This window comes from Cibotium barometz, chromosome 19 (assembly GCF_041138505.1).
Source record: "Cibotium barometz isolate CiBa-2024 chromosome 19, ASM4113850v1, whole genome shotgun sequence".
Taxonomy (NCBI): domain Eukaryota; kingdom Viridiplantae; phylum Streptophyta; class Polypodiopsida; order Cyatheales; family Cibotiaceae; genus Cibotium; species Cibotium barometz.
The window spans coordinates 47846752-47860721 of NC_141064.1; the positions used below are offsets into that span (position 1 = coordinate 47846752).

The window sequence follows — 13970 nt, forward strand, 5'->3', positions numbered from 1 at the left end:
GGCAGTATGACTTGGACATATTGTTTGAGTATGGTATGACATGCTGTAATCCTATTTCAGTGCCATTGGAGTAGAACACAAAGCTTTCCGCAAATATAGGTGAGTTTTTGGAGGACCCCACTACATACAGGAGCATAGTGGGTAGTTTGATCTACATGACCATTACAAGGCCAGACTTGAGCTATGCTACTGGACTTGTGAGTCAGTTTATGCAGGCCCCTAGGAAGCCACACTTGGATGCGGCTAGACGGATCCTCCGGTACATAAAGTCCACAGTTGATTATGGACTTTTTTATGAGGTTGGTACTATAGAGATACAATTGCATGGGTACACAAATGCTGATTGGGCAGGTAGTATTGCAGACAGGAGATCTACCAGTGGTTTTATGTTCTCATTTGGGAGTGCTGCTATGAGTTGGAGTAGTAAGAAGCAGCCAATAGTTGCCTTGTCGAGTACAGAGGCAGAGAACAGGGGTCTTGCTATGGCAGCTTGTGAGGTAGCTTGGTTTTAGAAGCTACTTGGTGACATGGGAGAGCCCATGGATAGGGCAGTTGTCATATATTGTGACAACATGAGCAGCATACAGTTGGCCAGTAACCCAGTATATCATGCTAGAACGAAGCACATTGAGGTGCATTATCACTTTGTGAAGGAGAAGGTTCTAGCAGGAGATGTAGATCTGGTATATGTCAGCACCACAGAGGATCAGGTGGCTGACATCTTTCACGAAGGCATTGGGCACAGAGAAGCTCCACAAGTTTAGGAGCTTACTTGGAGTGCAGTGTGTGGAGTTGAGCGCTTGAGGGGGGGGAGTGTTGAGATATCGAGCTCAACTAGTGCTACGGCGGACATTGATGACCCGCCTAGGTGATAGCTTCCGCATCCTGGCATGGTTGGTGAGATTATGGGTGATATGTGGCCAGTGGGATGACAAGTTGTGTGATAGCCATTTTGGATTACTAGAGACTGGCATAGTTATAGCACCAGCTCATTTAGTCGGTTCACATTATGAACTGACCCTTGTATGTTGTAGTAGTTGAGTACTAACCCATATAGTGTGTAATCTTATCTTTATGTTATGTTGGTTGAGTAGAGAAGAAGAAGATAGAAGCAAATTCAGTTATCCATCTCTCTCATGTCTTGCTCTCTCTTGTGTGTGTGTTTGCTTTTTGCTAGGGTTTGCTCTCCCTCTCCCCCACATTCTCTTTACGGATGGGGGTTCTTCTTCCCATGCTCAATCAATTTTTGCCATCAACAAAGGATTAGGGTAGTAATAAGACTCACTTAGAAGCTATTCCCACTATTAAGTGGAGAAACCACCAACAAGCCACCAACTAGAGCAATTGATGGTAATTCATTGTACATGAAAAGAGAGTTTTCGTGCTCCCAAATGGAGTAGATCCACATGCCTCTAAAACACTTCCATCCATTTCTCTACATCATCTTTGTGTGTAACAAATACCAAATTGAGAACATGATGTGACAAGGACCCTGGCCATTCAAAGTCAGGGTGCCTCTATCCTAGACTTGCCAATTCAAAGTCTGGGTGCCTCTATCCTGGACTTGCCAATTCTAGATTTGATTTGTATAAATATTTCTAACCTTATATCTCGTGAACCCCAAATGATGGCCATCGCTTCCAACCTACAAGTAGGCGCTTAGGTGTCTTTATCAAACACAATGGGCCTATTTCCAAGTTGCATTGACCACCACAACCAGTGCCCAATTGCAATTGTAACACATTTTTCATGTGGCTTCTATTTTTAAAAGCCAATTTGGAATTTTCATGCTAAGCTAGATGATCAACAAATGGCCCACTTTCCACAAATGTGTGAATTTGAAAATTGGTAACCTAATTAGAGAAAAATAATTAACAATTTATGTGGTTGAGAGCTTAACACACATAATTTACTTGTTACTTTGTAACAATTGATTACCAACCACGCCAAAAACTACCTTGTGTGGGAATTGGACTAGTAGGGCTATGCTTAGTATTGAGTTCACGGTCATGAGTTTTTCAAAAAGTTTCACTTTCCCTCATAGGGCCTATGTAATTTAAAGAGGTAAGAAGCCAAAAATTTGATTTAACCTACCCAATTATATCCAACTCACTTTAAATTCTCACTTCTGTTACGTCACTTTTGTTTCAATTCAAGTTCTCGCTCCTTTTACAAGTCAAGTTATTTGAAGCTATGAGTGGCACACTCTTAGAAGAGGAAAAAGTCTCCCCTCCACTCATGAGTTTTTTTTTTTGAAATGAGGCATACTATTTTTTGAAATGAGGCATACTATTTTTTAAAAACAAGAAATTCCTATTTATATATGAAATACTAGTTTTGATTCCAAACTCTAACAATTTTAATGTGGAGTAGCCTCATTTCAAGAAAATGCCATTGGTGGGATTTATGCTATCAACAACAAGAAGTGGAGGGAACACCCTTTCCTTGGCCTTTTCAATATGGGAATGGAGACCAAGGTTGACACTAATTGTTAGCTTGGCTTAAGGTTACATGTAATCAACCTGATGTAAAACTATCTCAAAAGCTTTTAAAAAAACAATTGCTACTTGAAAGCAACGTTGAAACTGTCCCTATGTACCCTCCTAGGTGGTTTTGTAGGTTTGTGGAATGGTTTGGGAGATTTTGCAATCTCTAAGCTAGCTTTACGCTCTGTGATGTGGTTCGCAAATAGATCAAGGTGATTGGCTTCTTCTTGGGAAGGATGGATGGTCCATTCCAACACCAATGACCAAGAAATGCATGCCACCACCACTCTTGGGCTCATGAACATGGGTAACCCTGGGTCAATTTCCATGTACTTAGTTTTTTGGCATGGTTGGCACATACTGCGAAACCTATGTGTTGAGCTCACAACCACACAAATTGAGGGCATTTTTTTGTCTTCTTCCAATTTAATCCTCTTCCAACGGTTCTAAGCTGTAACCACATTTTTTATTTCAAACAAGCATGGAAAACGGTCCCATGGCTAGGATATCATAGCCAAGCACTCACACGTGTAAATACCTTAATCGAGGAGAGCATGAGAAAGTTGCATCATTTGGCCAACATACTACCCAATATGGTTGATTGTTTGGGCATAGTATTCGAAATTTTGCATGCCCCTTGCATTCCGGCATAACACACACACAACATAGACCTAAATTTTATCACCCTCCACTATGGTCTGGTTTTTTTTTAAAAGAATCGAGACCCCTTTTTGAACCACCATCATGTTGTGGTCAAGCTTTACGTGGCCTTCTCAGAGTGTTGCATTTCTAACTAATATGGAATTCTTCCACACTTGCTAGAGATAGTGAGATGTCACTTTTGCATCCAATCTCACTTCAAATTTCCTAGCACTATCAGCCACCATGAATTGGCCACTGGCCCAACAAAAGCTTTGGTTGCCTACTTGGCCCCCTTCATCACAATAGCAAACCTCCATGGCCTTCTTTGAGTGTTGCCAATGAGAAATAGTCCCACATTTGCCACCATTGGATCTACACAACATCGAGAAAGTAAGCATCATAATGAACGTGATTTGATTCCAAATTTCATCACCTCACAAGATTTCACCCTCCTAGGATAATTGAATACCATCACTTAGCTTGTTTTGATCCTTCCATTCACTTTGCCTTTTTTGATTGTGTCTTTGGGTTCAGCACCATTTTAAGCACTCCCATGTAAAGCACTATCAATCAACGACAATCTTTACACATAAAAACGTTGTCTATAATTTGATTGGCCTCAATGTTCTTGAGAACCTCGGTTGGAATCATTGAGACATCCTTATAATCAACATTTCTTTCTTTTTGAACTCGATCTCTTTGGCTACCTCAATCACCTCGTTGTTGTTCGTGTTGATGACATCAGGGACAATAAGCTCATCCAGTTCATTTTGGAACTAATGGAGCTAAAAGCTACACTATAATAAGTTAAGCTTCTTTATAAAAAATTTTTTTTTTAAAATCTTATCCTTTTTTATAATCCAATTGTCTTTAAAAAAAAATTAAAAAATAACTGAAAGACTACCGTCTTGATCGTGAAAACCTTTTTGAAGTTTTTGTTAGTACGTACTAGTGATCACATGCGTGAACCTTATTTGAGATATTGAAATCAGTGAAATAAATGATACAAATTCCTCACACCTAGCAATATTTTAATATTTTTAGTACATTTTTGAGCTCCCACAGCATCGCTGGCAAGCAAGTATTTTTAGATCAGTGCGCAGACGACGTCCCTTAGGAATTCAAAAGTTAAACCCCCCCAAAAAAACGAGAAAAAAAACGTGCAGGCCAGCTATGTGATATGACTTTATTGTGACCTGAAATAGAGTACAGATTCCAGAAAACATGTGGATTCTTGATAATTGGTCAATTTTTTTTATTTTCCTTTTATAAAAAGCATGTGGATTCCTGTTTATTGGTCATCTAAATTGTAAAAAAGTGGGAGCCCCCCCCCCAAAAAAGGTACTGATTTAATCACATCAATTTAGACTTGATTTTTGGAGAGCCTATTTTTGCCTATTTTGAACATTTTATTCATGCAAATTTTTGAAATAATCGTTAAAAAACACGGTATTTTATATGCACAAAAAAAGGGTTTTATTTTTGAGGGGCTCGAGTCGGAGTCCCAACGACGTTCATGATTCAAAAGGCTTCTATAATAATTAGAAGATTCACAACTAATTTTAAGAATTAGAAGAATTCTTTTTTCTAGAGAAAGCTGAGTTTAAATTAGAATATTTACATAATAACACTCCAAAAGTTCCACTAAATAGTAGATTCACATAATAACACTTCAAAAGGTTACCCTAGTATGTACTAAATATCTTAATATCTCAATAGCTTGAAAGCAACCCAACCTATCCCCACCTATAAGGCCTGAACTATCTCAAAAGAATTATCATTCATTTTATTTACATAATATTCTATACATCAACTCTATCACATCCAACCCCTGATTTGACCCTTTTTGAAATACCAGCTAGTTCCTGGAGTTCCAAATCTCCCACAGACAACAATATCTAATAAGATAAAATACAAGATTAATAGCCCCTTCAGCTTCAGTCAATCTCTCCAACAGCCAGTCCCCACAACATAGTACCCATTTATCAATCCCACCCCAAAGCCCCCTAATAGAAGGGCAACCCCAAAAGGCATGTCTGCAATCTTCAACTACTATTCTACATCTACAAGACAGGTTCCAAATGTGAAGTTCCTCTGTAATAGTTTGTATCCACAGAGAAAAGTCTGCGCCTTCCCAAGAACATCCAGCTCCCATAGCAATTTCCATCTCTTCATTCAAGTATTAAGGTTCCACCTTATTCTTCAGTTTTTTTTTTAAAATGCAAGTATTAAGGTTCCACCTTACTCTCGAGTTTTTGTTGTGGTACAACACATTAACCTCACTCTTGCTCATCGCTAGTAGTCACCTTGTCCAACTTCACTCCATTGAACCAAGACCACTCTTTCAACCAACAAGCCTCATTGAAGGCAATTGAAACCCAACCCTTCTCAATTTCCTCTAGGCCATGTGTTTAGCACCTGTAGGTCAGCCCAAACTCCTCACTTATTTGTCCCAACTCCTTCCACCCAACATGAGAGAAATCCCAATCACCTAGCCTTCTCAATCCTCTGTTATTCAATTTCCAAGCTATTCTTGCATCAGGTTGGGCCACTAAGTTTAAGAAGAAGGTTCCACTAATTAACACTTCAAAAGGATCACTTATTTGATAAGAACTTCTAATAAAGGAGAAGGAGGAGGTTCTAATTGATAGATAGATAGCATTGCTACGAATTAAATAATTTGCTAAGGATATAAGAGAAGGAGATTGAGGAATCCACTTCTACAGGTTACTGCAGAGAATGAAGGTCATTGCTATGTGGATCAACAGGTTGAAGAGTTAACGTACATTTGTTACCTTACGAGTGCCAAAGAAGTTTGGAGCAAGAGTGATGATCTTAGATGTAGCCTTGGTATTCTGATATGAAGTTAAAGCTTCTTCTTTTACCAAAATTTTTTATTTCTATCTGTTTTTTAATATGTTTTCGAGCTTTTCTAAATAAATAAAAAAGAAAACTAAAGAAATTTAATTTAAGAAAGAGGTTCCGCGATTTTGCTAGATGAAAGCAGTGCTCGAAAAAAAATGTTTTTTCAACCTTTAAAATTAAAGACAATGCTAAAACGTAATCGGGATTGACCTAAAAATATTTAAAAACCATACTAATTTCGAGATTTATAGCTAAAACATGTAAATTTCAGCCCTTAAAATTAAAGACAATGTCGAAGTCCAATCGGGATTTTTAAATTTCACCGAGAAAATTACACTCCATACCGGGTTATGTACAAAAGGGTGTAAAGTTGTATTAAGGAGTTGAAAGGGACAACACTAGACGCTTGATGATTAGATTATGTCAGAAGGCTTGGAGAGAGGTTAGCCTCCTTGCATCTGTGTGGCACACCCTTGGCTAGAAAAACATGTTACTCGAAGAAGGCATTGGTTGCACTTTGGAACTGTGGGCTGTCTTGAGAACTGAACTATTAGGGTACACGGTGGTTACATAGACTTGATTCCATTTTTAACAGCATGCGTACTAACAGCTTCAGGTTGAAAGAGAACTTGATACATGCAGGTGAAAGATTCATACAAAGACGATTGAAAGATCTGGACACCAAGCTTCTTCGTCTGCATAAGAAAGCTAAAGGAAAGCAAGTGGACCAGGTGATACAGAAAATTTAAGAACTGTGGAAGATGAGAGGTTCTGTCATCTCCAAGGATGTGATGCTCATTAAAGCACTCTATGTTTTGTAACTGCCTCCTCTAACTTCTTAATATAAGGCTTAAGCTGCCTTTATTTGAAAAAAAAAAGGCTGGGAGAGAGGGGGTACGTTCTAACGGTGTAGGGTAAAATTTTATGCATTGATAAGAGAATCATCTTGAAAAGGCAAGTCTATTTTTAGCATGCTCGTGTGACTGGGCTCTTTATTAGGGGGGCCGGGTGGCAGACTGCCGACCGTTGAGAGGAAAAGCTGTAGAGAGAAAAATATATATATTTAAAATTGTGATAGCTCTACAAGCCTGCAGGTTAAGGACGTTAGTACATTTGTTTAATTTTGGCCAATTTTTTTCCACGGTCCAACCCCCTTCCAACACACATACACGTGTCACACACAGGCCTTTACAAGAATATTATATTTACTAAATTAGAAAAGGTCAAGAGTCTCTTCAAAAAAGGAATATTATATTTATATTTGCTCTCTCGATTTCTCTAATATATAATATTCTCTTACCTTTTTTTTCCCTTTTTTAAAAGGATCATACATAATGTATCCATGATCGATAGATCCATACTATAATTTCCAAGAATTGACGCTATAATTTCCAGAAGAAAAAAGCCTCGACGATGATGATTTTTTGTTTTTTGTTTTTTTTGTCTTTTTTTTTGTTTTTGGGTGTGTGTAGTTCTTTCGGCAAGTGGCCTGCCAACTTACCTTAGACCTAGAATCTTAGACCTAGAATCTGAAGATTCCTCGTCCTTCAACCCATCGCTCTCTGAAAAAAGATTGAAAGCTTTCCATGCAAGTAAAAATCCCTATTACAAACGTCCAGTTCAAACTATTTCCAAACTGCATGTAAGTACTTCTGTATCTATAACTGTTATTTAATGTATATAATATAAATATATATTCTAAATACATGCATGCACATACATACTCCACGTGTTTTTATATATATTACATGCATATATAGTTTATTTCATGTACATACGTACATTTACTATACGTGTATTTCTGTAAACATTTATATATATATACACATATATAAAGACAAGATAAGAAAATTACAATGATAACATTTATATATATATACTTGAAGAGTATATATATATACTTGAAGAGTATATATATATAAAGCTATTATTTTTACTCTCTATGTATGTAATATATATAGATAAGAAAATTACAATGAGATCATTTTAGTATAAATATATTTTTAAGATATTATTTTTACTTTCTATGTATGTATGTATATAATGTTTTTAAGATATTAATATGTATGTAATATATATATATATATATATATATATATATATAACACTTTTTGCGAGAGGGTTCAAACTTCAAAGACGTCAAAGGGCATAGAAACCACTTTTTTTGTACTTCCAGGTCCATAAAAGACCCCTCTTTAATTCGATGAAACGGTTGGCCATGTCAGTTGAAAGAGAGGTTCTTATTTTCATTTACTTTGTAGCATCTTCTGAGATTTATTCTATGCTCTCATTAATTATTTTTCTTTTGTTTTCATCATTTCATGTCGTATGTCCATTGTCATCATCTAAATTTGGAAGCTTGCCATTTGTCGAAGCCGGCCCTTTTTTTTTCAACGTTCTAAATTAAGGTCGAACCTGGTGTTTTCTTTTCTCCATAATTTAGAGCTCTAAATCTTGCTTCTTTTGTGTATATAAAGCAAGGTTTAAGCAAGCTAATCTACCCAAAAGACGCTGCACTGCAAAATATACATAGAGATGAGCTTTTCTTTCTTCTTACTAACAAGTGGGTTTTCCTGTTTAAATGAGCTCCTAACACTGCAGAGTCGGTTGACATTGTGAAGCAGTGCATTAAGGTTCTAAATCCTTCCTCATAAGTGTTTTATACGCCTCACTCTTTTTGTAATCGAGTGATGATATTAGAGCTAATTATTCTTCATTCTATGAATTAGCGTTATTATTTGCAGATTTGAATTCTAATTAGAGTCGTGACTTCTAAAATAGCAGCTGGTTGTTGAGACTATATCAGGTCAAGTAATTCCCGCAGTTGGGTGCTGCTTTTAACGTATCGTATTCGCAGAGGTATTTGAATCATTATTATTGGTTTTCAATATGGTGGCTAGCCCTAATGTCAACTGCCAAGCCTAACTTCTTATTTCTTACAACATGTTCCTTGACATTACCTTGCAGGGAGCTCCGCGCATGCATTAATCAATGGAGTTGCAGCATCATCAGGTCTCTCATCTCAAGACGGAAAGATTTTCTATGAGGATTTTCACTAAATGCAGCCCTGCAGTGCTTTCAACTGGATGTTTACATGAAAAAGAAGGGTAAGCAAGCATTCTCCCTCATGCGATAATTGATGCACGTATTTCGTCCGCACATGCATATTTTATGCTCTCACCTGCTCCTAAGATAATTCAGTGGTAATGTATATGGTCTTGTGATGCAGAGGGAGGAGATCAAAGTGCAGGACTGCTCTTTGAGTATTGAGGCGAGAATCTTGATGATGCTGCAACTACATCCTGGGATGCGATCAAATCTACGTCAAAGCAATGTATTTATGCTCATCCATATATAAGCCGAAAGTAAGCCAACTCAAACCAATCTTAATATTGCTTGTTGGCGAGCTCCATACACACGCACGCACGCGCAAACACACACACTCACACACACACACACACACACACACACACGATGTTGGTGAGAACAATAGGCCCTATACTTGTATAAGCTTATCGTATCGGGTATGTATTAGATTTAAGTCTGTACGTTACACAAGCTCTGTTTTTGCTGTCAGTTTAATGTTGCACTAGCTAGTGCATTGGAATAGCCTTCAAGGCATGCGGTATTTTCAGATTAGGTTGGTGTAAGGCTGTAAACCAGAGCCAGAGGCTTGATGAAATACATACATTAAGAATATTGAAAGTCTGCAAACAGTAGGTGATTAAGGAAAAGAAGTTCACTAATACATACATTAAGAAAATTGGAAGTCTGCTTACTAGTACATACGTCTTTTCTCTTCAAAACCAAGATGGCAGGGAGTACGTGTATAAATCTTTTTAATATAGAAAGCGGGGGGAAATTAAGCAATGGTATTTTAGGCTTTTGAAGCTTGGATACTGATTTTCGTTGCGCATTTAAAGTTGCATTTTGTGTGAAATTACTCACTGGCTTCTCTTTAAAAAACACTCTCGTGTACCTTTGACTTTCTTAAGTTCGGGGCATACTTTTCCTGGTAATCTTGATGCGAGCTTTCATGCTACGATACCACTCTTGATTGGTGGATGGCAGTGTTTTAAATGGTACTTTATCAGAAGACAACCCCACGTAATGTTTTATTTAGTGAAGTAAAGGAGGTATGGTGGGTGGCAGTGTTTTAAATGGTACTTTATCAGAAGACAACCTCACGCAATGTTTTATTTAGTGAAGTAAAGGGGGTGCGACGTGCGTTCCATATTTTTCATTGTTCCTATATATATATATATATATATATATATATACATTCTCGAGTAGAGTTTTTAAGGTTCGGATTTAGTATGTGATGTTAGAAGTTGAGAAAAGATGAGAAGTGTATGACATGTGAGCCTAAGCCTTACTAATTGTGGTATTTGTGACCTAATTTTGAAGGTGGCTATGCTATTTATGTCGAATTTATGCAGTGTTCTTGTTTCATCAAAGTAATGAGTATTGCGAAGTAGTACTGTGCATATGCACGTATCATTAGAATTTGTGAGATGATTATCAATGCTAAGCATTTCAAGGTTCTAGAGACCTATTGAGAAGAGATGAGAAGTTCATAACATGTGAGCCTAAGCATTTCAAAGTTCTAGAGACCTATTGAGAAGAGATGAGAAGTGCATAACATGTGAGCCTAAGCTTTACTAATCAGTATGTGACCTAATTTTGAAGGTGGCTATGCTATTGATGTTAAGTTAATGTTTTGTTGTTTTGTTTCATCAAAGTAATGAGTATCGAGATCCTTCATGCATGACCCCAATGGACAAGTAGATTTGTATCTCTTCTGTACACATCTTAAGCAAAGGCCATACAAGCTACATGAGAGGCTCAAATGGACCATTCCTTTGTTGGTTGAAAAGGATGAAATAAGTGAAGATTATGCAGGTTACATGAGAGGCCCAAATGGACTATTAGATTTGTATTTCTTGTGTACACATCTCAATAGTGAATATTATCTACATCAAATTTCTTGAGCCTCCAAATCTATTGTGCCTTGCACGAAAGCGTTGCGCGCTCCTTGTATGGACTAGACTATGACTATCAAACGTAAATCCAACATAAGCATTACAGTGAAATAAGCAAAGTCAATGCATGGTAATTGTCTCTTAAGGTATTGAGAATGTATTTCTTCTTCATCATCGACTTGAAGTAAACCTACTAGTGTAGTGCAATCATGCTTTGAACTTTTAAAATATGCACTTGTGGCATGGTTCATCATTGGTAAATTTGTTAACGTTAAATAGGAGTGAAGCTTAAAACATAAGCATTATAATATAATTAGCATAAACATTACTATAAAATAGCAAAGTCAACGCATGGTACATCTCCTTTGTGAAGGTAATGAAGTAAACCTACGATAAGTTTACTTCAACACGCTTTGAATTTTTGAAACATGCACCTTGTGGCATGGTTCATCATTGGTATAAGGTTTACTTCAACACGCTTTGAATTTTTGAAATATGCGCCTTTGTGGCATGCTTCATCATTGGTAGATTTGTAAGCTCTAATCTCTCTCTCTCTCTCTCTCTCTCTCTCTCTCTCTCTCTCTCTCTCTCTCACACACACACACACACACACACACACACATGTAGAATGTATGATTAGAGTTGCTCCAAAACTCATGTCTTTGGAGTTCAAGGCACTTTCATGGAAGCGCATTTCAATATGTTAAAAATGGAACTCTATACATAGCAAGAAGGGGAGAAGTATGGAACGTTTATGCATTACATATGCCACAAAGAAAAGGCATGGTAGCCTCCATAAATTGAGTGCAATAGAACATGGGCCTCAAAGGATAGCCATGGTAACATGCATAAATTGAGCGCAACAGAACATGAGCCACAAAGGATAGCCATGGTAATGGCATAAATTGAGTGCAATAGAACAATGAGCCTCAACTTTTCTAATTCTTTATTGAGACAAATGTGAGTTATTTTTATTTTTCTCACTAATTTCATCACTCACTCGTGATAACTTAAGTACCTTTTTGTAAAGTGATAGTATGCTTATACATTATAAATCACACAAAGCTTATATATTTTTATTGCTTATTTCAAATCCATGACAGAGAAACTCATTAATGTGTTCAGATAATGTGAGACAGACATGAACCTTGGCTTTCCTCAAACATGACCCTGACAGTGCACAACTCGTGTTATATTGCTTATTTTGATTCCATGGAATAGCAACTAGTGTCTATAAATCTCATAACTCGTGTTTTATTGCTTATTTTAAAACCATGAAAGTCTCCATACAATGTGGGACAATCAATGACAATCAATACAAAGAGAGTGCTTGTCCCAATGAATGAAAAGGACCTCTTCTTTGTAAATGTGGTAAGATGGGATTCTACAAGCAAATGTTGTATGTACTATGTGGACTATGCTTTACGTTATCATTCCTTGATGCGTATCCACTATTGTGTGTTTGTCTCTTGATAAAGATCTCATGAATGTTTATTGTGTGTGTGCATGTGAATATGCATCTTTATGCTAATGGCATATGTAGGCTTGCAATTATTTGTATGCGTTGTATGAGTGTAATGCATATATAGGCATGCATAGGCTTGTAATTATTTGTATGCTTATCTATTGTGTGTGTGTGTGCACCTCTATGCATGTAATGCATAGATTTCTATACTTGTGAAGTACGTGTAAGTAAGTTTTTTCATGGGGTTGATTGTGTGCTTGCGTGCACATGTGTGTGTGTGTGTGTGTGTGTGTGTGTGTGTGTGAGAGAGAGAGAGAGAGAGAGAGAGAGAGAGAGAGAGAGAGAGAGGTTGTGTGGATGCAAGCGTGGGCACAAGCACATGCGTGCATAAGGATGAGCATGTGCATGTGTGCATGTGAGTGCACGTGTGTGTGGTGCATACTTTTTTATGGTTATGAATTATATAAATATGTATGTAATATGAGTTCCCATCTATTCTATTTGAGTGTACGCGCATCTGTATGTGTCGAAGTATGTTTGTGTTGGGGGAATCACATGCATTCAATATGAGGAGTGGTTAATGAACATTTCGGGGGGAATCTAACGAAATTTACTTACGTCAGTGGTCGTTTTAATGAATTTTTTAAGTTTATATTGATAAAGGGGTCATGTCATACTTAAAATTGCATGTGTGTGCAAGGCACCAAACTTAATGTATTTATTTCAAATACTTAAAATTGCATGTGTGCGCTTAAGTGTGGGCATGTGCATATGCAAGTGTGTGCACATGCATGTTTTTGGATGTTTCTAGTTATGTTTTTGGGTTTTATGTTTGCCATTACAAGTGAAGGTAGTACCTATGCACTTGATTGGGAGTGCTATCTTACATATGTACAACAACAGCTTAGGGTTTGTGGCTTATTATGCATACACTCTCACAATGGGCGAGGAGAGAGAGTTGCTTGCCCGTCCATGAAAGCTTGGACGTCACCGCCCGCAGCAATCAGATTTGTTGGTGTACGCTTGTCTAAACTTCATTCTAAGGTGTTACTGAGTGTTAAGATCATCCCTTGGATCTTATTAGTTTCAGGGGTTGGTGCAGATGGCAATGTTCTTGGGACCCAAACAAATGAGTTCCCTTCATAGAAGCCTTGGGTTTCTAGTAGCTTGATGGGGATCCAAAGTCTTTGCATGAGCGTCAAATCTACCTTAGCCATCTAGGTTACTCTTAAGTACCCACTCCTTCTTAGTTACCTCCCCTAGAATCTATTGAAGTCAGTCGACTTTTGGGGGGGTCTTCAACTCTATCGGTGAGGTTTTAGTTTTCCCACAGCAGGGTTGGAGGGGGGTGGCGGATGCTTCGAGGTGAGGGGAGTAATTGTGTGTTAGAGGTTACTTGAAATGATGGTGTATGATTGGATGACGAAGCTTGCCAGGAGTAATTGTGTGTTAGAGGTTACTTGAAATGATGGTGTATGGTTGGATGACCAGGCTTGGGATGTTGATATGTTTAGGATGACCTCCTTCCTG

The 13970-nt window shown here is 37.6% G+C and overlaps 1 long non-coding RNA gene across 1 annotated transcript; it reads left to right on the top strand.

Annotated features, from left to right (window-relative positions):
• Positions 1 to 8634: 8634 nt before the first annotated feature.
• On the top strand, positions 8635 to 9557 carry LOC147628686 (uncharacterized). Its single transcript, XR_015268206.1, has 3 exons — positions 8635 to 8799; positions 8961 to 9100; positions 9223 to 9557. It is a non-coding gene; the product is annotated as an uncharacterized LOC147628686 (long non-coding RNA).
• The last annotated feature ends 4413 nt before the right edge of the window (positions 9558 to 13970 follow it).